This window comes from Miniopterus schreibersii (assembly GCF_964146895.1).
Source record: "Miniopterus schreibersii genome assembly, chromosome: 15".
Lineage (NCBI taxonomy): Eukaryota > Metazoa > Chordata > Mammalia > Chiroptera > Miniopteridae > Miniopterus > Miniopterus schreibersii.
This window is the reverse complement of record NC_138115.1, coordinates 36,001,896-36,029,324: the sequence shown is the minus strand read 5'-3', so window position 1 is coordinate 36,029,324 and position 27,429 is coordinate 36,001,896. Positions and strand designations below refer to the sequence as shown.

Here is a 27,429-nt window from a genome sequence, read left to right as displayed (position 1 = left end):
CAACCTTACATTCATTTTAGATCTTTCTTTTTAGCCATTGGGGCATATGTTCTTTTGACTGTTTGTGTTTTCCTCTGGATGAGCTGCAAAAGAAAGAAATGGCTCGTAAGCTACCACTGGCAGATGAAGGGACCTGAACAGGCTCCCCTAGATGTCCTACTCTGGCATGTGAATTGTTCTGAGATGAGGGCAATCAGGACCCTGGGGACTCAGTAGAAACGTTCACCTCTCACTTAAAGAATTTAAATGTGGTGTCTTGCCCATAATAAGAGCTATCACCAGAAATAAGTTTTTATGACCTATATATAGGGCAGGGTAAACTTGTCATTATTAAATATCTGTTCTAACTGAGCTGCAAAGGGCCCTCCTCCCCTTTTGAAACTCCAGGGATCTTACCTTCGTTCTTTCACTCAAGATTCCATATGTACATCATGTTATCTTTCTGTCTCTGAACTGCTTGTGCATGTGGGTGTCTTTGACTCTCTCGTGTACGTGGGGTTCCTCTCTGTACATATTTAAATGTGGCTATTTTCTCTTGTTAATCTGCCTCATGTAGATTTAACTATAAACTAACTGAAAGAACCTAGACGGGCAAAGTAAAATGCCTTCCGCCCCCACCCCCACAGAGCAGAAAGCAAGGGAACTACGCAGACCGTACATATATTTGTACTTCAAGGAAAACACTAAATTTTTAAATACATTATCATAGGTATTCCTCAGACCAACACTTCTAGGTAGATATGATTAGCCATTCTGTACAGATGAGAAAACTGAGGTTCCAAGAGGTGCTAATTGACCCAAATTTGTTCAGCTGAAAAAATGTGGCCTACTCACATGCAAAGCTTCAGAGGATATGAGGGTGTGGGTAGCAGGATATGTCACCTCAAAATATACATCTTTGGCATTTGGATTATTTTAAGATGCTTATGTTGAGAAGTAGGCATAGGAGAAGCTCTCAAAACAGAGTAGAAGTTACCCTTTACTTACAAGGGAAATGTACATTTATAAAACAAATCTCCATTTGTGTTTCCCTTCTTGTACCCTGAAGAGGATGACTTTAAGTCACAAAAATCTTATCAATGGAGAAGGTAGAACGTTAAATCTGCAGAGCAAATCACACTCTTGCTTCCTGTGATTTCCTGGTAACCTCCCACAGCTGGCCTCTCCCTAGTCCAACATCTTTCTTTTTATCTTTAGCTGAACATACTATTTAAAGTGCTAGCTTAGGCCATTTCAGGGAGTTCACTCATTTTCCTGGGTATCCTCTATGTATACAAGAAGTATATCAGTTAATAAACTTATGTTTGTTTTTCTCTTGCTAATCTGTCTTTTATAACAGAGGCCTCAGCCAAGAACTCAGAAGAGTAAAAGGTACATTACTTTCCCTCCCCTAAGAGTGACAATGAAATTATGAAATATTTCCATTTTCTCTTGGCTGGTTAGAGTTCTATAAGGTTATTATCTTTTTTTTTTTTAATCCTCAACTGAGAATATTATTTCTATTGCTTTTCAGAGAGAGAGGGAGGGAGGGCGGGAGGGGGAAACAATGATGTGAGAAGGTATATCAACCAGTTGCCTCCTGCTCCCACCCCAACAAGGGGAAGGGAGTGAACCCAGAACCAAGGTACGTGCCCTTGACTGGGAATCGAATCGTTACCCTTCAGTGCTCAGGCTGACGCTCTAACCACTTAGCCACACCAGCCAAGGTGGGTTATTATCTTTTAAACTAAGATATCACCATTGCTTGTAAACTCCTTGAACACAGAGACCAAATCTCTTCTGCTCGCCACAGTAATGGCAGCACTTAGCTCACAGCCTGACACGTAAATGTTCAATTAAATATTTGTTTCTTGGTTTGGGTAAGGAGTGCAGATAGAACTGTAGTTTATGTATTTTCCAATTTTTCTTTTCTGATGTAGATGAAAGTTAATGTTATTCCTTAGCCTTAGGATATAGAGTTGGATAGATTAATACATTCACTCACATATACATAAGTATTTCCGTGTTTCCTGAGTAATGTAGTATATTAGCTACTTGTGGTCTTCTGTAAGTAATCCACTGATAAATAATGGGGGTATGGAAGGAATGAATACCTCATTATTTAGCTATCTGTATGTAAGTGAAACCTACTTTACTTTGCACAGTGTACATGGCTCTTTTATTTTTCTCTCTGTTGTTGTCAACAGGTATATTTCTTACCTTCGTGTATTTCATTGTATTTCATATATTTTTATAATACAATAACTTTTATGAAGACTTTCACTGATGCACAGTCTGTGGGATGCTCTATAAAAATGTTGGCTCCTATTACTGGAAAAGGAGGCAGTTCTTGCCAGAACAAATTTCTCAATGAGTCTGAGAAAGGTTTGGTTCAGGAAAAAATACCAATTGGGGTCTATCTGGAAGAGAAAACAACTATGCCTCAATTCAAAGTATCTTAGAATACTCTCTTTAATTGAGGAGGGCTGAAAACTCAGTTATCTTTTAAGCACCTTCTAATTAGTTTCACTGTTATCTTTCTTTGATCTGCCAGGAATGTAGCACCTGCGCATGTGCATTACTCATTGGCTCTCAGAGTGCACCTTCATTTAGTGGAGTTCAGAGGGAGAGATGGAATACAGGGTGGGGGGAAATTAGGTTTACAGTTGTGAGTACTCGAAACACAGTTTATTCTTGGATTATTATTTGTTAATTATTGTGTTATTGTCCATATGAATAACTGCAAACCGACTTTTGCCCCACCCTCTATGTTACTGAGAGAAAATGGTGATGTTTACAGACAACATTCTAGATAGAAGTCATTCTATGTATATATTACAGAGCATAAATTTTATAGACACAATATCAGGTTCAAATATACATTTCTGACAAAGGTATATCTTGCGTCAGGTGGAAAAATGCTGTACACAAAATTGCCTAGCTTGAGGGTTGACAACATCTATATGTGTATGTCTAATTCCATAATGTCTCAACTACATCCCTCATATTTAGAAGCTATCAGAAGGCAGATTTATCAAATGTGTAAGGGAGGGGTTGTCATGCATCATTAAGGGTCGGGTAAAGCTCACTGAAGGGAAACAAAGGCATTCAATCTTCACCCATATGTGTAGAAACAGACCGCATCTCTATCATAAGTCTCTCCTGAGTGACTTTGAAACCGACAGGCCCAATAGCATTCACTCTTCAACCAAAGTGTTCAAACGTTTAGGATCAGGATTCATGCTAAGGAAAGACCCTTATCAATAGCCATCTCTTTCCAGATGAAGAAGATAAGACAGAGAATCAAAACAACGATACTCACATACATCTGCACCTTAGTTATAAGCTCATCCTAAACCAGTAAAAACTTTGGCCTGCCCCTTAGTGAACCACAGAGCTAAAATTTAATGAAGTGTGCAGTGGATCTGGGGTCTATCACCTGGATTTCCTTTATTCAGAGTCAAGACACTCATTACCTATCAGGAATTTTGAATGTGAGCCCTCACATAATATGTCCCTCCTGCAGGAGGGAGTTACTTCAACCAAAGCCATGTCCCATCCCTATGGATAGGGGCAGCCAAGACTGGCATAGGCAGAGCCCAAGGTTTTCCCTCTTGCTTCAATTCTGGACCTTTCTAGAAGGTTGTTCCAGCTCCAGAGTACCCCCAGGGGGTTGGCTGTGGCCCCTGTTGCTAATGCATTGCAGTTCATGCTCCCACAGGTGTTTCTGAGAGTACTACCCCATAAACCTCAGGCACATACACCTCCATCTCGGAGTCCATTTCTCAGGGGCCCAACATGACAGTGTAATTTTTAAAAAGCAGAGTTTACTGAAGTTATCTTCTGTGCATATACTTAGTATTGTCCACAAACTGATCTTGGGCTCCCATTACTACTAATCACCCTGCCCCAATGCTGCCTGGATGGCAAAGAATGTTCTGAATTTATTATGCATCTTCCTCCCAACTTGCTGGTTCAGCCCAATAAGGGAAAGACAATGGGTTGTATTTATCTTTATAAGTACTTCTTTCTACTTCCTAGGATTGGTCTGGGCCAGATGTAAAGAGGCCAATGCTCTGCAAAAATGGAAATCAACTCTTTCTCTTTCTTTGTGGTAATAAGAGTATATAACAAACATAGAAACCACTTTGAAAAAAGTGTGCTGAGCCCTTGCTTATTTTCTGCTTCAGTAATCTTTACTGAACAGCAATCCTGTTCTACATTAATAATATTTGTTTTATTTGGGGAGCCCTAAAATTCTTTATCTAATCTTCATGGTGTACCTGGTCTCACCTTTACTTTCTTATAGCTGCTTATGAAAATAAGCCGGCTCAAGAGAATATGGGCTGAAAAGAAACACAACATAAGACTAATTTTTTTAGAGTTTGTCTGGGATGCAAAATAAATACCCGAGGGCCCATTTCTCCAAAGGGTCTCTTCCTAGACGACAGAATCCTAGATAATACAAGCTTATAAAATGATTGCCTCAAACCCCTTACCGAATTCTGCGGTATTATGATAATAGAAAGTCTAGAAGGAAAATGTTGGGTGTTCTTATTGTCATATCGTGAGCAGGTTTTCAAAACAGCAAGGATACATGTAACCTTATTTCTGTCTGTAAACTGCTATCAGCTAGGCTAAGTACTGATGAATAAAAATGTCCAATATTAAAACCAAATATTGAAAGAGAGACAAATCTCCCCCTCCCCACTTTTTCAAATGTTTTTATTGGATTTAAAATTCATTTAAGGGAAACACAAATATACAACTAGTTAGATCAACTACTAATAAATTTTGGTATCCCTTTATTTTTTGTACTCAAGAGTCAGTTCACTTTTTCTCCATGTTCAATACTTAGCTTTGGAAATGTTGCCAAATTCTTCATCTGTTACTGAAGCATTAGCATTTCCACCATGCTTGGAATACGTTGCTCTTTTAGCTTTCTTTCTGTGGGTATGTTTTGTAGGACTCTTCTGTTTTTATTTTTGTTTTTATTTTTCTCAACTGCACTGGTTACATCCCACAACATTATCTTCCCATCATTCCCTCCAGTAAACAGGATTCTGGCAGATACCCCCAAAGTGTGGCCCTTAAATCCCAGTTCCTGTCCACATGACTCCCATCGCCATTTTCTTCACCCCAGCTAAAAATATTGCCACGTGATGCCACAGGCACAGAATGGGCAAGAGCAGGGTTTAAGAGCTGACCTGGCCCACTGAATTCTCTGTATCTATGTCTCTAATAATGCTGAGAGAAACAAAACTACAAGTTACCTAGAATCACTCAATTAAATTGGCACTTTTTGCAAGCTACATTAGGTCAGTTCCAAAGCTCTGCAAGAAGGACAGTAGGGAACCAAAGGAGAAAATCCAAATGTAATGGCACTGGTTTAACAAGAAATCCTTTTTTGGCAAAGATTTCAGAAGCAAAAGAGAATCCAGTTTTCTTGAGAATGAAGGTACTCTGGCATGGGAGGGCACAACTTCTCTAAAGGCCAAGGTGCTGTCCTCGTAGACATACTATGGCCACAAGGAAAGAAAGAACAGAGAGCATGTATTCTCTGTCCCTAAGAACCAAGATCTTACAACCATTCATTATACCAGCACGGCCTCACCATGAAGTCCTCCAAAGGCCCTACTGAGAGAGATTATAAGAGAATTCACAACCCCAAGAATATGCATCTTTAAATGATTTTTCAACGATTCTATTCTAAACATTTCAGAATGCCTTGCTACTATTGTTTTCTTTTTCCCAGGGGAAAAATATGATAGAATATGAACAATACTCAATATTCTGAAGAATGTCTGTGAGTGTTTAAAAGGGGTGTAGAATCATAGAATTCAGTATTCCCAGAGCCTCTTTATCCACAAAACTAAACAGTGTTACCTTGTAAAGAGAAGTTTTCTATTTTTAAAAAAAAATTATCTAAGAGAGTAGGTGACTTACTACATGGTCGATTTCAGAAGCATAGGAAGTCGCTTTTTCCCCCAAACATATTTTTTCTTTATCACTATGATTCTTCAAATAGAAAGAACAGCATTCATTTAAAAATAACTAAAGAGTAAATAGGAAAACAAATATCTTTTGAGCCTTACTATGTGCTAGAACTAGAACTGGGACATTTTCATAAATGATCTCATTTAATTTGTTAAGAGTAACAAAGGTCAAATAATTTGGTCATGATTTCTGCCACTTCCAGTATCTCATGCCTTTATTCATTCATTTATTCAACAATGATTATTTAATAGTTACTCTGGACTAGGGATCATGTAAGATGAACTCAGAAATGGGGAAAAAAATCATGAAGATCAGAATTCCCAGAAGGCAAAATATCATTAATTTAGCCAGTTATGCTAGCTTCCCCCGGAATTTATTCAGAACACTGTGTAGAGAATAACAATAGGTAGAAGAAAATTTAGTCAATAAAGCAGTGATAAACAATGATATCATGAGATGAAGTCTTTGAGGAAACAAGAAAGATACGGCTATTTCCAGTTGGATTCTCAGTCCCATTCACATCATAGTCTTACAGTAATGCCCCCTTTTTATATGACAATCTGATAATTATCTCTATTAATAATAAACTCAAACTCACAATTAACAAAATGCATTGGAGACAGAATATGCCATTCCTACTTTAGATGAAAAGTTGACATTAAAAAAGTAAAAGGATTTGCCTAAGATCATACAACTGGGAGTGTTGCAAAACTGGAATTGTAACCCAACTCTGAGTAGAAAGTACACTATACACGCTGCCTCTTCAAAAGTATGAAGTAAACATGACTAGAGTAAAGAAAGTAACTCAAATGTTACCAGAATGTGAACGACTGGTATCCTAGCCTTCAGAGAGTACAGAATTTGATAATAGAAAGAAAACAGTAATAAGAAATGTTGGCCATATACAATAATTTTCCTCAATTCCCAAATTTGCCTCTTACTATACTAGAAACTGTGATTTCATATTCTTGCTTGAAGAATAATGGTCTATGGGTTGTTGATGTTTTGGGTCCACGTAGAGTATTGGGATCTTTATGAAAACCTTTTTGTAAAACTTGAAAGAGCAGTTTGCATTACAATTAATTGCATTTTTAACCAATTGATGCTGCAGTGACAAATCTATTCAAGAAAACCAGTAGCCATCTGTTCCAATATGGTATTTCTGCAGAAAACCATCTTTTCTTAGAGAATCTTAGAACTGGAAGTAACTTTAAAGATGATCTAATTTAGCTCTTTGGGGAACAGAGATCAATAGATTCTGTGAGATGCAGTGAGAAGCATTAGGTTTTTTTCCTGAAGTTATTGATTAAACTCAGAGTGGACTCAGTTGAAATTGCATAACAACCTCAACACTTAGTGGCTTAAAACTACTTATTATTATCTTCCGCGGTTCTCTGAGTTGACTTGGCTCATTGTAGCAGTTCTGGCCTGGGATTTCTCACTTGCTTTCTGTCAAATGGCAGCTGAGGCTGGAGTCATCTGCAGGCTCAGCTCACCCACAGTTGATACCGGCTGTTGGCTGGAAGTTCAGCTGAGCTCCAGATTAGAGAAACTGGACACACGTCCTCTACATGTGTGGGCTTCTGACAGCATGGTGCTTGAGTCCCAGAGGGAGCAGCCATGAGCAAGCCTTCCAAGAGATACAGGGCAGAAGTTTCAAGGCATCCCACAACTTGACATGGGACATCCCATAACGTCATCCCACCACCGTCTGTTGATCTAGCAGGTCACTAAATCCATGGTACATCCATAAGAAGGGAAGTTAGATTCCACCTTCAATATGAAAGCCACCAATATGTGTGCGTGAGAAGTAAAGGGAGCATCTCTGAATTAATATAGACCAAAACACCTTTCCTTTGTGTGACGTTAGATGAGGTGAAGTTTTACTTGGCAGTTTTATTGTCCTGATTTTTCTCCCTTTCATCTCCTCCTGTGGGCACTGAGGGGTATGTTTATGGGTGAGAAATAGTAGATCAAGAGTAATTTCGTTTCTTGACTCTCATTGTTCCAGTAATGGCAATTCTAGGCCTAATCAATGATGGGATTAAATAAAATGAGTCTAATTTTTTTTAAAATATGTTTTTGTTGATTTTAAAGAGAGGAAGGGAGACTGAAAGAGAGATAGAACCATTAATGATTAGAGAGAGTCATTGATCGGCTGCCTCCTGCATTCCCTCCACTGGAGATCAAGCCTGCAACCCAGGCATGTGCCCCAACTAGGAATCTGAACCATTACCTCTTGATTCATAGGTCAACGCTCAGCCACTGAGCCATGTCAGCAGGGCAAAATGAGCCTAATTCTTTTCATTGGGTCTCATAGAATCTACCGAATTCTGTTCTCTAAAGAACTCAAGTAAATGGTCCTTAAAATCCTTCATAATTAAAAAATACAGTAAGATATGATGATTTTCTATAGAAATATCTGCCTCTACATAGCAAACATCAGACCATTAAATAGAAAAAACTTCATTATTAGAGCTGTCATCTCCTTTCGTGGCAAATAATCAACTCATCATTTCATAAACTTGCCTTGTAGGAAATCATGTTTTGAATGAAAAAATGGGTAATTTCTACTATCATTCCATCAGAATTATCATCTAGTGCATATCTGCCTGAGTTCTCGCTGCCTTCAGCAGTGCCTGAAATGTAGGTACTACTCAGTAAATATGCCTTGAATCTTGAATGGCTGAAAGAATGCATGTGTGCATGATACCACTGGCATGTCTAAAATAGCACATACAGGTGTTCCCCAAATCCCAGGAAAGACAAATATATTCTACTGAATTCTACTTTTATGAATGCAAATATAGAATACTAATCATTTATGTGCAATTTCCATAGCATAATGCAACTACATCTATAATTTCTGATCTTTATTGCATGGAACTGTGTGTCATACTCACAACCCAGACCCCAGGAACCATTTCTCCATTGTGCTCCAGAGGTGCAACAAATCTCTGGATGCTTTGAGTTGAGTAACAAAGTTACAAACTCAATAGGTAGTGATATATCATGTCTCTAATATAAATCTTTCAAAGATCTTCTAAGATATGATTTCCACTTTGATCCTGTTTCTGGGAAGAAAAATCTCCCAAACTCCCCTGAGACTCTGGGTCCATGCGTACACAGCTTGCCTCCGCCTCTGTAAGGAGGCGGAGGCAAGGCCAATGCCGCTGGAGTTGGTTCGGTGCCCCAGCACCTGTGCTTCCAAGGTGATTGTGAGTGTTCCAGGTAATAGGCAGCATGGTGGTTCTGGCTCATGCCCACTGGGCCTAGAGGCCCATGTGCTCCAACACTTTTTGAAATAGTGTTGCTAAAATCCTGACTCTGCTTCTCCTAATCAATGATCTAAAAATGACTATGGACTCTAATATGACAGCACAATTTCACCAGTCCCTCTATTAGCCTGGGAACAGATGTACTGCTACATATTGTTAGAATCAGAGTGGTTTGGCTTTGCTCCAAGCTGTGCCTTACACACGTACAAATATTGTTACAGAGAAGCTTTGTATAGAAAGAATTAGACAAATTCCTTAGGTGATAGATCTTTTCTACCTTCTCTGTATAAGAAAATCCCTGCAACAGGTAATGTTTTTCAAAAAAATATCAATGTGCTTTTTTATCTTTGCATTTTTTATTTATGACTTTTTATTTCCTCACCAAGAGGTATGCATCTACTTCAAAACCAATGGTTAGGGAAGACCAAGAGTGAAAGACAGCAGTTATAACATGACTACAAACAATTAAGGTTTTGGCTTCTGCCATCTCAATTGAATTTTAAAGTCTACAGCAAGACATTAGTGAAAACTAGGATTGTCTTTAAAAGAGGTGTTTGTGTTCTTTTTCTTATCATCTTTCTTGAATTTAAAATATCAAGAGGTAATTCTTGCAATTTGATCACAGAATTTTACAAAATGAAATTCTTTCCCAAACAGAAAGAAAAAAACAATGGGAGCTATTTCCAGTCCTGACAGCTTGAGAAGAGGGAAAGAAGAGAGAGAGTTGAGGGAATGAGAAACATGCTCGAAGCTTCCCTGGCCAGGCCAAAGTCAGAAAGACAAAAATAAAATATATGAGGGAGAGGAAGGGAACCCTCAGAGTAGACAGGTCTCCAATTCTCATTTGAAAGCAAGGAAGAGGCCTCTGGGGAAGGTATCCCTATAATTTCATGAGGCAATTCCAAAAGAGTGAACAAAGAAGGCGTGATAACATGGTCAGATAGAGAGGGAGGTTAGTGCTCCAAAGCTGCCATTAGCTCCAAGTTACAGAAATAACCAGAAGTCCAAGCATGCCGCCTAAGAGTCAGGGGGTGTGGTGGGCAGCTTCTAAGACGGGCCCAGCAATCTCCACTTTTTGTATTCACAGCCTGGTAGAATCTCTTCCTTTTGAGTAAATTGCAGCCAACCAATAGAATGGAGCCACCTGAAGGGGACGTCACATCTGTGATTAGCAGACTCTCTGTATTGCTTTCTCAGCTTGTACACTCTAATAAAGAGGCTAAGGTAGCTGTGATGAGGGAGCTAAAGGTAGCTGTCGTAGCCTGCCCAGGCTGTAATAACAGAACACCAGAGATTGAGTGCCTCGAGTAAAAGAAAATTATTTTCTTACAGTTCTGGAGACTGGAAGTCAAAGATCTGGGTGCCATCAGGGATGGTTTCTGGGAGACCTCTCTCCTTGGTTTGCGGGCAGCCACCAGCTCACTGTGTTCTCACATGGTCTTTCCTCTGTGCACATGTGGGGAGAGAGAGAGAGAGATTGAGGTCTGTGGTGTCTCTTCCTCTTCTTACAAGAACACAAGTCTTATTAGATTGGGGGCCCACCATAATGACCTCGTTTGACCTTAATTACCTCCTTAAAGGCCCCATGTCCAAGTGCACATTGGGGATTAGAGCTTTAATATCTAAATGTCAAGGGTATGGGGGGGACACAATTCAGCCTATAACAGTAGCCTCTAGGCAACAGCCAGTGAGGATCTGAGGCACTCAGTCCAACAAGTAATCATTGAATGTAGCCAACAACCAATGAGCGAGCTTGGAGGCAGATCCTTTCCCAGTTGAACCTTCAGGTGAGAAAGCAGACCCTTGGCCAACACCTTGATTACAGGTTTGAGAATAACTGTGAAACAGGATACAGGTAAGGCATGCCAAGATTGACAAACAGAAACTACAAGACAATAAATTCGTATTGTTTTAAACCACTCAGTTTTGTGTTAATTCGTTAGATAGCAATAGGTCATTAATACAGGGCAGTAGATATTCCAAGAGCCAGCAGGTCATCTGCTGAGGCCAAGAATCAGGCAAATACATTATAGAGGAATAAAGAGAGTAGTGTTGGCGGGGGGAAACCTGCTGTCTCTCCTTGGTGTGTTATGAAAGCAGAGAAGTTTAAGTGTGTTTAAGTATATGGGTTCTGAAGTCAGACACACCTGAGGTCTTCTCCCTCTGAACCTTACCAGCAGTGCGTCCCTGGACAAGTATTTTACAGTAAAAGGGAATGCAGAGTGGTGAGTGAAAAACCCAGTGGCTTAACATCGCAAATGGATATTACAAATGTGCTGAGAAATAAATGATATAACAAGAATAAACTATTTCGCAGATAAAAAGAGTTTGATTGACATTAGCTATCATTGTTAAGATACAAGTAGGGAAAGAGAGTAGGCCTGACATACTGAGTTCCTAATATTTGCCAAGAAATTTGCTATGCTATATGTATAATATGCTATATAAAACTATGGTGTATAAGCTAGATATGGTCTTGCATCCTCTGCCCAATTCTCTTAAATAGTTACTATTAGCCTCACTTTTGGAACAGGCATTTCAGAGATTGTAAGCAATTGACTAGAGTCATACGCGCCCCACGGGAATTTGAATCTAGGATCACGGTTCTTGAGAACCTTGGCCCTTTTTGTTGTATCATGTCTGAAAAATAATGATAAAACCCTGGCCAAAAAAAAAAAAAAATCTGTGGAGGTTACTCAGTGCACCGCAGAGCTGTGTGCCAGCCTCTTGCAAAACAGAAAATTTAATGACAGTAAAATACTCGTGGGTTCAGACTGTTTTCAATTTGGATTGAATTCTTTTTGCTATCATTTTGGCTAATGTGATGGCCACATCAGAAAGAGATTATCGCTGGCTGATTTAAAATGATTTTATTCAATTTATCCGATTTACTTCACAAAAGAGAGAAGTAGGTTTATATTTCCCATCGCTTAGGAACAAAATAGGGCCATCACCCTTTGCATTGCATTGATTTGATTTTTGGTCACATCTTTCTCACATACTCTATTAGTCGCAGCTGGATTATTACAGCTTCCTGAAACTGATCAGATTTACATTGGGGAAGATGCTTTTTGAGGGCGCAATCGGAAACATGAAACCCTATTCTTTCATATTAGTGAGACGGAAGTGGCTACTGAAATTGGCACGTTAACCTTCTATTGCCAGGCACTCTGTGGATAAAAAAAAAAACACGCCCTGCTCTGTGCATATGTTTCCTGTGACTCCTCAATATGTTCTCAATGTTGCATCCGGAAAACACAACAACCAGGTTCTACGAGAACATCAATGAACTGTCAGGGACATCCCACAAAGAGTGACAGGAAGACCCAAAAAAACGAGGCCAGGGAGAAAACGCTAAATAAATAATGTCAGAGTCAAACGTGTTAGATAAGAAGATGCTGGGAGCAAACAAGGGAAATGACAGACTATCCCAGCAGAGACGCTTTCAGATGCTGCGTTGCCGTTAACACAGAACACTGCCTGCGGAGATGAAGGGTGAAAAGGGGAGAGGCAAGAAAATTCGAGGTACGCTTTACTCTTCCCAGTCATTTGTTAGCACTCCAAAATTCCAGTGAATATATTCAAGGACATACTGACCATGAATTTCGCCTTTAGATCCCTTGGGTGGGGGGCGAGGGTGGGGGTGGGGAGGGTATCTGACATCCAAGGTGATCAATGATGCTGAATGCAAAGCAAAGTGGCCTCAGCACTTCCCTGGGGCTCTGCTGGTTTCTTTCATTCGTTCCAGGTTTTGCTGTTGTGGTGGGTTTTTTGTTTTTTTGGGGGGGGTTTGTGTGGGGTTTTTTCATTCTGCATCTTTTCTCTTTTCTTGCTCTTTATTGAGTTTAATTACAGTTATTGTTCATGGGCTATTGAGCTTAAAAATCATTTGCTGTCTTGTCTGTGTAGCCTGTACTGGATTCATTCACAGCTGTTCATCACTGCCACACCGCTCAGACTAGGGAGCGAAATCGCTTATCTCCACAGAGCAAAGAAAGCAGTTTCATTTATTCAGGGTCTATAAAGAGACAATAATGAAATGATTACAATGGTAATTGTTTAGTTCAATTTATTTAAGTTTTCTTTTATGCACCAATATTGTGGTATATGTTTTATGACACCCTATTAACTATGGTCAGCAATTCCTGGAGATAGCTGAAAAGATGGAGCTGCACTTTTTCTAGAAAGAGTGGGTCAACATCTGTTGGCCTCCCATGGAGACATACTGGCATCTCTGCCTCAGCACTAACAGCAGCGCACTAGCTGTACTCTGTACGCATAATGTGAATAATATCAAATAAACTTTCTCAGCTTAAGAGTTCTGCTGGAGCCCTGCTGGTGTGGCTCAGTTGGTTGAGAGTCATCTCATGCACCAAGAGGTCACTGGTTCAATTCCCAATGGGGGCACATGCCTGGTTTCAGACTTGATCCCCAGTAGAGGGCGTGCAGGAGGCAGCCGTTCAATGACTCTCTCTCATCATTAATGTTTTTCTCTCTCTCTCTCCCCCTTCCTCTTGCTCTAAATTCAATAAAAACTTTTTTTTAAAAAAATAGTTTTTTTGGACCACCTGGCATTTCCACATTTTAACTCTCCACTTTGTGTGAAGACACTGTCTTGAAGTGATTTTTTTAAAAATATCTCTTTATTGATTTCAGAGAGAGGAAGGGAGAGGGAGAGAGAGAGAAACATCAATGATGAGGGATTCATTGATTGGCTGCCTCCTGCACTCCCCCCACTGGGGATCCAGCCCACTACCCAGGCATGTGCCCTGACTGGGAATCCAACCTCAATCGCCTGGATCCTAGGTCGATGCTCAACTGCTGAGACACGCCTGGCCGGGTGTGGGGGTTTTTTTAATATGCAAGATGTTAACTCTCACCAGCATTTGGAATTTGTTTATGAAATGACAGAGTTGCAAGTCATTCCATGGAGTAGAATTCCTCACGTCAGGATGAAGCAATTGTTTGCAAGCATTGGTCACCAGTCAGTGAGGACAGCACTTTCCCTGAAGACCCCAGAGCTGTCTTCCTAAGGCTTTGCATGCCAACTTCCTCTCCTTACCATTAAGGTCACCAGCTAATCCATCCCTCAAATATACAGTTTGAAGGTTGTCCAAAACCATATCAAAAGTTATTGAAAAATCTTAGAAAGACTCATAATATAGATCACCTACTGTAACTTTCCTTCATTTAGTAATGAAAAGCATGACATTTAGTGGTTTTAAATGAATCGAAGGCATGGTCAAAATCATATGGCTTATTAAAAACTCCAAGAAAGAAAATATGTAGAAGAAAGCAACTGTTACCATGGCATTTACTTGGAGGCATGAGCCCACTCAACACGGCCATGCACTGGGAGTTAAAGGTTGGCACAAAGTCAAAATCTGAGGTCCTGAATAAAACATGGAGTTTGAATCAAATATATCCACACAAACACATAAAATCTGGGCGTCCCCACAGTGACACCTTCGGGGGCAGATATACTGTTTGAAATGGAAGATGGAAGTAAGAGTACTTGCCTACTTTAGCTTCTTGGTTAATTAAAAAAAAAATCTTTCGTGAAAATTCTAGGTAGCATATAGGTATGGAAGCCATAGGGTACAGAAAGAGTGATAAATGGGTAGATGCGAGAGAAGTTAGGTCAGGCGAGGAAAGGCAGCTGCCTAGCAAAACTGACGAAATAGAAGTTTGATTACTCTGATAAAAATAAAAACTACGAGGTCAAGGATAATGATAGAAAAATATGGCCAGAGGACATGTAAACAACAAGGCATATATAGAATTTAGTTGGCCAGTTAATCATATAGGGTAAGCAAACAAGCAAACAAAAAAACACAAAAGAAACGAGGAATGATGTCACCTCATAGATTTGAAATACGACAGACTGACCATAGAAAGGTATATGTTTATTATTTTTGTTGTAATTCCTAATAGATGGGTTCCACAGGTTATAACCATTGAAAAATATTAGTATATTTACTTAAATATACTGGGGGTGGGATGGATGTGGAGTGGAGGGGATCAGTGAGGCTAAAAAAGGGACATCTGCAATAGTCTCAACAATAAAGATAAAAAAAATTTCTTAAAATAAGACAACAATCAGAAACAAAAACAAACAAAACAAAAACAAACAAAACAAAAAAATAAACATTGCCTATAAGGTAAGCGCAGCTCTAGGTACTAAGAATACAGGGAAGATGAGATTATAATCCAGAGGTGATATAGGTATGTACATATTTTTAACAAAAATTGGGGTCATAGGTACATATATTTTAACCTTACTTTTTTTTCAGTCAATAATGTATTATGAACCTCTTTCCATATTGATAAATAATCTTCTGGGTGGAACTTCAGTGGCTATGCATCATAACATTGGCCATATAATAGTTTATTTAACCAATATTATTTTTTCATTTGGCTGTTCTCCAATTTATTTATCCCATTAAAAATATTCTGATGCAAAGAAGAAGAAAAAAATACCCTTCAGAGTTTCGGGTCTGAGACACAATCTGAAAATTGCTGCATCAGCAAAATTCTTTTTCACTCAGCACTATTTTTTCTTTCTTTGGCATTTTTTTTTCATTTTCTCTATCCTATCAACCTCTTCTCCCCCACTCACAACTTTTCAGGAACCTCTAAGAAAAACTGAATTGATGATAAACAAAAGTTAAGCCTCGCTTCCAAAGTCACTGGGACGGGTCGCTCTTGGCTCTTCCAGGAGTCGATCAATGTACCAGCCTGGCTGAAGCCCCACGGGACGGCAGCCAGCAATTAGACCCCAGCCAGAGGTGACGCCCCGAGGGCCGAGACGACCTGCTGGCTCCTGCAGTCAGCACGGACGCCCGTGCTGCTCAGCTGACCTGGTGGCAGGACAATAACTCTTTCCAAACGGCCCGCAATCGCCATTTGGTGTAGATCACAAGCAAGGACACATGGGTTTGCGGGCAGACTTTACCCTGCCCAGTGGTTTTCTCTCCGTTAAAGATTCATGGCATAGGTTAAATCGTACCTCCTAGGGTTTACTCATAACGGAGGAAAGTCTTTGCCAGGCCCCGCTGGCCAGGGCCGTGTCTCCCATCCTGCGCTGGCATAGGCCTTCCTCCCGGTGGTGCGTTTCTGTGCGCTCCGGGCAGGTAGCGGTCTCATTCCAGCCGTCTCCTGGGGTAACAGTAATTCGCATCCAAGAGCAAGCCCCTGTAGCCTGTACAGTCGGACTCCGGTTTCTGCTGTTTCCTTAGCGACTGTGACCCTGCCTTCACAAGAGAGCTGCTCCATGAAAGGGAAGCAGCCTTGTCTTCTCGGACCCGCCGCCCTCCTGGTATCTGTTCTGAGCACAGCCGTGCCTACCACGGAGTCAACCCGATTCCATTTTTGACTCTTCTGTCTGACTTTTGGGGATTCTGCAGAGCATGTTGCTCTTCATTCCCAGCTGACCGAATTGTGCTACTCACAAAATCTCTTTGAAGTTACCTTGTCCCGGGAACCATGTGCTGGCCCAGTGTTGCAGGTCATTTGTATCTCTTTAAAGAAAATAAAAAAGACAGAGAGAAATTCTCCTCCTGCTTATGTGCTTAGGAAATGACTGGTCTCAGAGTACTGGCAAAGTCCTCAGGATAAAGAGAAACTATAAAGGCAAATAAAAGACATCAATAAAACTCGGCTGCCTCCATGTAAGAGCTCGGCTCACCTGTATGAGGGTGGGATCACGGGATAAAGTTGAATGCTGTCTCCCTACCCATCTAGTCCTAATGCTCATAAATTCAACATTCTTCTTTTTTTTTTTTTTTCCAAAAGCAAATTCTTTGGTCATAAAGCTCCTGCTTGATCAGGGATTTAAACAGCTCCTTTTCTCCTTTGCCCACTCAGATGGAGTCCTTGAAGCTAAACATACACACGCTTAGCGTCTTCCATCCAGCCCCAGCCAAGGCAGCCAACACTTCAAGAGCACTGCTCCCAGGAGCATGTGAAGTCTGAGATTTTGAGCTTACGGATGTGGTGGTCCTTGGCATAAACCCTAAGCGGCTGAGTATTTTCAGACGTTCAGGATTCCCCTGATCTCTGACATGCTTTTCCAGAATCATGACTGGTCTTGTCCCCGAGTCCTCAAAAAGAGTTCCAGTCCTGGCCGAGTAGCTCAGTTGGTTAGAGTATTGTCCAGATATGCCAATGTTGCAGGTGTGATCTCTGGTCAGGGCACATATAAGAAGCAACTAATGAATACATAAATAAGTGGAACAGCAAATTGATCTCTTTCCCTTTCTCTCTCTCTCCCTCCCTCCCTCCGATAAAAAAATAAAATAAAATAAGAGTTTCAATCTCAAAAAGGGCTGAAGCTTTTTTTCCCTAAATCCTAGCTCATTCACATGGAATCCTAAACTTTCAACTTTTGACAGATCCTTGATTCCGGAAGGCTAAATTTTGTCTTAATGCCGCAAGATTAACATAATGTGGCTTATTTAGCTAACCCCTGTCTGACTTCAATTTTCTCCTCTCTAATATGGAAGCAAAACAATTTATTTTGTTCCCCTTAAGATAAGATGTCTCCAAGTAAACATAATTCTGTTGTCTCCTAAGAAGAAAAAACTAAACTATGCCTTTGTTTTGAATAACTTAACATCTATTAATGCAACATAAAAGAATGTTAAGTTTCCTGGAAGCTACATCATGCTGTTAATTTTTGAATTTACAAAATATAGTAGTACTGCAAACAGTAGGTATTTCATACTGGTTAGTCATTTCCTGTAACTAGGTAGAGTGTCTTTCTATGGGTTCTCATGCAGGTTGGTTTTTTGAATCCAGAAATTTGTGACTATTCATAACACATTTTCTTTTCTTTTACGTTTTATCATTATTTTTTATTTAGATACTTGCAAAAATGCTTCGTTCACCAACTGTATTATTTGGATCTTAGGGTGTCATCTGAAAATCTAATAATTGTATCTTCCATATGCTTATTTGAATCACTGATTAAATTTAGTGCTAAATGTAACCAAGGACAAAGCCTATCTTTTGCCACAAAAATCCTCCTTCAATTTTTTTTTAAATCTAATAATTATCACTTTGGAGTTATCATAATTCAATGAGTTGCAGATTACAAATCTATCTCACAATTTTCCCATCTTATTTCAAGGATACAATGAGATGTCTTACTAAATATCTGGAGTTCTTTGAAGACTCATTCCTATTTTACAAATAAAGAATTGAACCTAAGTGAAATTAAGAGATAATACTGGCTCATCTCCTATATTCTAAGAGATCTAATGTTCTCAAAAATGTCTTAAATAATTGACAGTGATCCAATTCTTTATTCATTAAACATAAAACTAGTGTTCAATTATGGTTAAATGGCCTCTTGAGAGAGAGATGCATTGAGACTCATCAATTGGTTGCCTCCCTCATGGGCCTGCATTCAAGAGCAGACTTGGATGCCAAGAAAGAACTCTTGCTGTGTGATATCCTTGTGATTACTGGGTGGCCTAAGAACATAAGAGAGGGCCAAAGAAGTAAAGTGTGATGGGGAAATAAATATTAGAGATTATTTCTATGCAAGAAAACATATTAAACTAATTTATTTAACTGTTTCATCGACTGAGATATGGAGATGCTGGAAAAACCATTTACTTAAAGTTACCCCATCTCACATTCATCCCACACCTGCCCAGTTTGCAACAGTGGCAAAAACAATATTCTACAGCTCCATGAAGAATATTTTCTAGACTTAAGACAAGGACAGGTCCCCATGACTTTAACATCCTCAATGAAAGGGGACTGACAGTGAAAAAGCTTCCCTGTTTTTCCATTTGCACATGGAGAAGCACATCAGCATCTTTTCCCTAAATATTTTCAGACCCATTTTCTTTTTTGTACAAGGGAAAGTAAGAATGGACAGGTAATGAATCTCAGGAGGAAAATTCATGGGATTAACATTCTCTTAAAAGTGACTGAGAATATCAAGAAAGAAATCTTTTTATTTCTTTAAGCAGAGCATGTGGATATATGACTCTAATGTACTATATGAAATATATATAATTACTAAATGACCTCTATACAATTAAAATATTATCCAGTTCATTAATGTGATCCAAAAGAATATGCATTCTCTAGTCCACCCCCAGCAACATTCCTGGAAAAAGAAAACTGGGCAAGTTTTTAGAAAAGGTGAGTCCCCACATAATGTACAATTATTCATACCATTTATTTATCAGAAGGTAGATCCAATTGCAATGTACCTACCCACCAGTTTCCAAAAGTGACTGACACATTGGTGATTACAATAAAATTTTAAAGGGACTATATTAACAGTTTGACATCTGGAAATTGAAAATCTAAATAGTTCCGTGAGTCTCTAGTGAAGATATGCCCCAATACGCATCTTTATACCATTTTTAAAGTCACTTTCCATTTTAAAATGCAGCCTTGCGAAATCTCCTGTCCCTGCAGTTTGGTTCCTGTGGGGTTCACAAATGGTGTTAATCCGCCTGGTTTATGGTTCAGCAGACCCATTGTTTAGAGATGAAATGGTAAACTAGGCTTACTCATGAGAACAAAAAATATGAGAAAGAAAATAATATTTGATTATGCTATTATTCTGAGTATTAATTAAAGAAACTCTGATATAACTTCTGATAAATATATGTTAAAAGACCACATATGGCCCTGTTTTTATGCCAGAAATATTGGTTGGGTGTTGTTGAGGAAGATGATTTAGTTAAAAAATATATATTAATAGATTAGATAATGTTTTGTTGTAGTTTAAGATTTTTAAATTGATTCTTCGAGAGAGAAGAAGGGAGAGGGAGATGGAGAGAGGAACACTGGCAACATTTAGGTGCATGGAATGATGCCCAACCATCTGAGCCACACCAGCCAGGGCATAGATGACGTATTCAATGAATAGGCACTATACAGAGAAATATATAATTATATCAATCTCATTCTCTAGGGCCAGATGTCTAAGGCAGAAATTTTCAACCTTTTTCATCTCATGGCACACAAACTAATTACTAAAATTCTGTGGCATGTTTTAAAAATTCTTACGGCACACTGGTGTACCGTGGCACACCAGTTGAAAATCACTGGTTTAAGGGGATGTGATATTACTTCTGCTTCACATAAGCATCTTATTATGGTTTTAACAATGGCAGTGCTAATGGGAGAAGGAACTGAGGTATTAGTGATGAGCCATTTATTCTAGTGGACATTTGATGAAGCTCCTGATTTTTAAAATGATTATATTCTAGATTGCTACCTCTTTGCATTTTGAGATGCCCAGTGTACACTCTCTACCAGGAGAGAGAAATGGAGCTGCCAAATTAAAATGTTTGTTATAGAGATCTGGCCCAAAATAACTTTGGAGAAACTTTGTTAGGAATCCTATCTCAGTAAAATTCCAAAAGAGGTGCCCTAGGGGCATTTTTATTTATCAAATTCTAACAAGAGAATATCTTAGAGATACCAAAGTTTTATTTGAAATACAGTTTCAATTTTATTTTATTAGAAAGTAATATAAAAAAAAACAAAACAAACAAGCAAAAAACACCTATTTTTCAGGGGATTGAAGAGAGCAACAGTAGAAACTTGTGGAAGCATGGTTAGCTCCTAATTTTTAAGATGAGCTTGATAGAGAAAATGTCATTCTCTAGAATGGTGTAAATGGGGATATCATTGTGTGTGTTTGAAAAAATATACTTTGATAAGCTCATGGGGCTGAGATCCTAAAGAACTTGCACAGATAGACAAAGAAGTCCACTAAATGGTGACCTGCATGATGGAGCATCATAGTAACTAGAAGTGCTTTAATATTTGGTGAAGTGCACGGAAGGACTGGGGGGACACAAATCTGGAGTAGTAGCAAGAAGAGAGCAGAATCTTCAACAGGGTAGAAGGAAGAGACATCTAGAGATTTCTAGGAGGATCTGGGAGAAATGGAAGCCTGGAAAGGAAGGGAAAAGGGCCCCCTTTGAGGACACAACCTAAAAACTTTGTAATAATAAAAATGTTTGCTGAGCTGCACAATAAAAACCCACCCCTCTGCTCTACAAATTCTTTAGTAAATAGGGGAGGGGGGCGGGAGGGACTGAATTAAAAAGGTAAAGAGATTAGCCAAAGAATACTAGGCATAGCCTTTGGACACAGACAGCAGTGTGGTGAAGGCCAGGGGGTGGGGAGGGCAGGAGCTGAGTGGAGGTGAGCAAAGGTGGCGGAGGAATAGGGGGCATCTGTAATAGCTGCAAGAAAATGATCATTGTTTTCCATTTTTTCCACTCTATTGTTTCCTGTTAAGCCATTTTCCTAATCATTTGCAGCCACAAACTTATGCTTCATAGCTCAAGAACTTGAAACACATTGCTTTTGGGGGTTTTCTTTATTATTATTATTTTTTAATGTCTTTATTGATTTTGGAGAGAGGAAGGGAGAGGGAGAGAGAAACCAATGATGAGAGAGTCATTGATCGGCTGCCTCCTGCACGCCCCCTGCTGGTTATTGAGCCCGAACCCGGGCATGTGCCTTCACCGGGAATCAAACCGAGATCTCCCGGATCATATAGGTCGATGCTCAACCACTGAGCCATGATGGCCAGGCTTGGGTTTTATTTTTAAAGAAAACTCTTAATCCATTCTTTGCTCTGGAATACAGTTTCCTAAACTATAGTTGACCCTTGAACAACATGGCTTTGAACTACTCAGGTTCACTTATATACAAATTTTTTCAATAAATTCTATAAATATATTTTCTCTTCCAGATAGTATCTTATATGATGTGTGTACAGAAGTATAGAACCAGATATACTTCCTGTACTCATGGAATTTATAATCCAACTCTAAAGAGGAGTCAGTGAAGTCCATGCCCGTGCAGACAAAAGAAGGGGAATGTAGTGATTCATGGCAGGAGCCACTGAGCCAGGGCTTCGAGCTTGTCACACGTGTCTGGTTCTCAGGCTTCTCAACTGTCTCTCAGCTCTGGGATTTTGTCCACTGTCTCCCCAAACCAACAGTGAGGAGGGGCCGTGTTCAGGTAGCCAGGATGCTGACTGCCCACAAGACAGCTGCCAAATGTATACCACTCTATTTCTTTCCAAACTCTGCCATTGTTAGCAGATTCAGATGTTTAACCCAGCAGAAAAATTCAGAAACACAGCAGCAAATATTCACACTGGGTATCTTGGTCATTGTCTACCTGGTTTATTGAAAGAAGAGATCCAGCTTTCATAGACCCTTCCTCAAGGATTGTCTACTCTTGTTACTGCATGTAACTTCTCCATATCCCACCCTGTGTATCTATTACACATTCAGTTTTGAAAGTCTACTCTCGGTATTTCTTTTTCTTTAAAGCTTACTCATATTATAGAAGGTAAGAGGCAATGTAATTCTCAGCATCGACCATACGAAGTTCACAAGGCGCTGTCAGCGCAAGTTTTGCATCTGAACAGAAAATTAATGCAGGGGCAATGAAAAAGGGAGGGCTCCTAAATATTGGACAAAGGGTTTCAAGGAAGACTGCAGCCTCCTTTCTTCCGGGAAATTTTAATTTTGGAAATGGGAGTGTGTTTGTGATTTGCCTTAGGTAACTTCTTGCCTAAAGACAGGAAGAGATTTAGTCATTTCTGAGAGTTCTGTTTTCCCTACAATTCAACGTGGCTTTGTGTGGGAACTATAGCTCTTTGTAATTTTTTGTAATTCTTAGATCAAAACCATTCTACAACGTTCTACAAGTACCTTTCGCTGAATTGTCTGTTTTGCACATTTCTTGAGAACAGTGATTTTCAACCAGTGTGCCTCAAGATTTTTAAAACAGGCAGTACACAACTATTTAGTCAGGGACATTGGCCTCTTTTCTCTTAGGTTGTCAAATAAAATAATGACAACAGCCAACACAATAATAGCTGTCTGATGTGAATGACTCAGAATTATACCTTTTTTCCCCCATCATGTCGGCAAAAAATACAATCTACTTTTTGGTGTGCCACAGAATTTTTGTAATTAGTTTATGTGTGCCATGAGATGAAAAAGGTTGAAAATCGCTGCTTTAGAAAGAGATAACTGAATTTTGCTGTAGTCTCCACTTTCTTCTACTTTCCTGAACTTGCGGGGCCTCAAAAAAAAGTGCTAGCATTTACCATTTCAGTAAAGAATGATCATTTTTGTGAATATACTTTTTTTTTTTTACAATGTTCATCGTCTATAACAACTTGAACTTGAAAATAAATAGTTCCATATTAAACCATCATATTTCCAGCGTGACACATGTGTTACAAAACTATTTCAATGCCTGGGCTCTCAAGCACAATTATAAAATAAACTAGAAATCTGGCTCAGAGAAGACAGAACAGGAAAGACATAGATGTCAGTCCTAGGACGGAACTTATGACTGAGGAGCTGAGTAACATCCTGATTTGTAAAGGAAATCTAACTCTTGAGTGGCAGATGCAAGATAGATATCTATCTTTTAAAGGACCTTGACCAAACAACAAGAGAAAGTCAATCAATGCATACAAGCAACGGGGCGTTCCAGAAGGAATCGGGGATTCGAGCACATTTTAAGAGTTCGCTGAAGTTGGAGACAAACTGCAAAACTCAAACCCTGGTTCCCTCCCTTCCAGCTGTGCGACTTAAGCAAGTAATTTTGATGTAAGTCTCATATAAAGTTTCCTTCACAAAAAGTGAATAATTATTGTAAAATTCTCATAGGATTGTTTTGAGGACTAACTGAGACAACAGACATGAAACATTTAGTAGAGGTCCTGGTACCTACCAAACGCTCAATAATTATCACTATCACGGCCACCACGATCATTATCATAATAACTGTAAATCCGGGAGAACTCTGCCCATGGTGTCTTTTCTAATCCTTTCTCTCTCCTTTCTAATTTTTAAAAATTATTTCCCTTTCCATTCCTACTTTGGAACTACTTATAAAAATTGTAACAAAGTTGACTTACACTTTTTTTTTAACTTACATCATGAAGTTCTTCCTATAAAATTATAAAATTAGGCAAAACAGAAGATAGCATAATAGTGTCCATAATGCCATTATTCACAGTCCAAACCAATGCTCCTCCCAGTAGGAAGAGAAATAACTTGTATTCGCACATGGTCTGTCACCTAGCAATGAGCATGGGTGAACTGCAGCTACGTGCAACTATATGGATGCGTCTCACAAACACAGCGCTGAGAAGAGCCCAGATACCAAAGAGGGCACAGCGGATCACCCCATCTGCATAAAGCTCAGAAACAGGCAAACTGACCTATGATGTGAGAAGCCAGAATAATGACTGTGACGCGATGATTAGAAGGAAACACACAGTATGACTTCTAAGGGCGCCAGGCCTGTTCTGCCTTCTGCTCTGGCTGCTTGTCACAGAGGTGTGCGTACTCACTCTGAGAAAGTCACGTAGCTGCGCACATACCTGTGCACATTTGCTCTATGTGTTTCAATCGAATAAAGAGCAAAAAAGACAGGAAAATTAAATGTTCTCTAGTATTCCATCTAGAAAAATGAACAACCTAAAACGAGTTGTTTTATGTTTATTTTCCCTTCTAATAACCTAAATAGGAACAAATATGTATTTCTACTTGACTATAAGGTTCAGTAACAATTGTCATTAATTGTCTCTTATAGTTCCAGGGGTGGCGGGGATACAAACTGTATAAAATAGTTGAGGTATCCAACATCGAGATGGTAAAAGAAAAACCAAAACACTGTTTCTACTCCCAGTTCTTATGCTTGTTTAGTAAAAGCCTGTGAGAAATCACTAACCCCCCATGTGCCTCAGTTTCTTCATCTGTAAACTATTTATGATGATATCACATAGCCACCTGCCTGGATCTGTACACAGAAACAAATGAGGTATGTTCACATCCCTATTGTTTCTCCAATTCACTCATCTTACTTGTTTCATTCAAACATCACTTCCTCTCTCTGTTTTCATAAACCTCCCATCCCCCTCAAAGGAAAAATTATTTTCTATATTTATGTTCTCAATGTACCTTAGATACACTTCCATCCCAGAATGGATAACTTATTATAGTTCATTTCTCATGATCTGTTTCTGTGACTTTCCTGGCATAAAAATTCCAGTTTTTTCATCCTAACAGATGCCTAACTATGCACAGAACAGGAGCTTAGCATATGTTGTAGTGAGATGGTGCTGGAATTCCTTAAAGAGCTTTGCAAATACTTAATTCATTCACTACATTCTAGTTGTCCTTATACACCCTCCGTGGTATGTGGTTTTAACATTTATGCAAATATCATGTATAATTCCTCTGCAGAAGGCATAGAATTATGAACACATTGCACCACCTCAATAAACTCCCCCGCTGTGCATTACAATGCAACAAACCAACTAGTTCCCACTGTGCAAGCTTTCCATTGCAGGGTAAAAAATGCCTGAAAACCCTTAGGTAGCGGAAATGCCATAGAGGTTATAATGACCTTTGTAATCAAAAAGAGTGAATTCAGTGGCATTTTGGAGCTTTCTTGTATTATAATTGAATATTTCATTGCCTTTGTAATTTTTTATTTTATTTTGACCTTTGTCTTCCCATTGTATGCCACATTTAGGCCTGATTCATTCAGAGAAACTGTAGTTTCACTGAGACTTGACCTACAGAATCACAGACGCAAGTCTGGTCACTTTACTGAAATGGATCCGAGGTATAAACAGAGGTCAGATGTCAGCCTAAAGGGCAGACTGGAACAAAAAGTGCTTTCCTGGATGACTTGGCTATGAAATAGGCTCTACTACAGACTTTAGTAATATGGCAGGTTGGCCATATAATGAACCTGGTTATAAAATAAAGAGGAGGCCTGCCCAACTGTGGCGCAAAGCCAACAGACACGTTCGCTTTGGTCAATGAGCTGTCATCCACCCCTTCATGGAAGAAGACTTGCACTATGCCGCCAATTAGAGTAGCGATTTTAAAGTCTCCTGCCCTGACTCCTGGAAGTGAAAATCAGATTCCAGTCCTTGGTTCTGTGAGCCTACACTGATGACTCTACCCAGTTTCAGCCATGGTAGTGAGTCCAAGGCAGGACACCCCAACGATGAGTTACACTCTCCCTAGCATTTGTGGCACTTTGTTCAAAGAGAAAACAACTCCAGGGGTGATGAGGGCAGTTCATGCAAGTGCCCAGATCCAGATTCCTGAGAGGTGAAAGACACACACCTGTTACAGAATGGATGTTTGGAGAGAAAATTTGATTTTTTGAAGTTAAGTTACAGCTTGCTTTCCTATAATTTGTAGCCAATTTTCATAAATATTTCAAGCGCATGCTTCAAGGAAATGAGTGTTCCCCATTTCGTACCTTTGGCAATCTGTGTGTTCATTATATCAATGTTCTTTTTTTTAAAAAAAAATATATCTTTATTGATTTCAGAGAGAGGAAAGGAGAGGGAGAGAGACAGAAACATCAGTGATGAGAGAGTAATTGATCAGCTGCCTCCTGCATGCCCCCGACTGGGGATCGAGCCCGCAACCCGGGCATGTGCCCTGACCGGGAATCGAACCCTGATCACCTGGATCCTAGGTCAAGGCTCAACCGCTGAGCCACGCCCAGCTGGGCTGTATCAATGTTCTTATCATCTCATGTTCTTACCCTTACTGAGGTTTCATCAGCTTGATCCACTGATTACAAGGCATGTTGCAGCCACCACTCTGAATGTATATCAGGTGTATGCAGATTATAAATTATTACACTTTCCTTGGTGAATTGAAACCCTTTCTTTCCATTATGTAATCGCCTTCTTTATTTCCAACAACTATCTTAACTTAAAGGCCATTTTGTCTGATAATCACAGTTCAACCAGCTTCCTTCTGGGTAGCATTTGCCTGACTTTAGTCCATCCTTTTACTCTTTTCTTTCTGTAACCTTCCTTATGTTTTATGCATTCTGACCACACTTATCTTTTAACTACTGAGTTTATTCTGTTTTTACTTACTTGTTACTTTCTATGCATAGGCCTGTGTGTATAGGGTGGACAAAAATAGGTTTACAGTTGTGAGAGTGGGAACCAGAGAGCTTATTCTTGTATTATTACTTATTAATTATTGTGTTATTTTCCATACAAACAACTGTAAACCTACTTTTGTCCTGCTCTGTATGTACACATAATGTTAATTCTGACCATATTATTTTTATTTTTGTAAACTTTTTTATTATTCTGTTTCTCTTT

The 27,429-nt window shown here is 39.4% G+C and overlaps 1 protein-coding gene across 7 annotated transcripts in view; it reads right to left on the bottom strand.

Annotated features, from left to right (window-relative positions):
- LOC308567966 (uncharacterized protein) overlaps positions 1–27,429 on the bottom strand; it is a 433,265-nt gene that overhangs the window by 119,706 nt on the left and 286,130 nt on the right. For all 7 annotated transcript variants that reach the window (XR_014000420.1, XM_081160216.1, XM_081160215.1 and 4 more), the window contains one exon: positions 10,585–10,700. The gene's annotated coding sequence lies outside the window, so the exon portion shown is untranslated. The remainder of the gene's footprint in view (positions 1–10,584; positions 10,701–27,429) is intronic.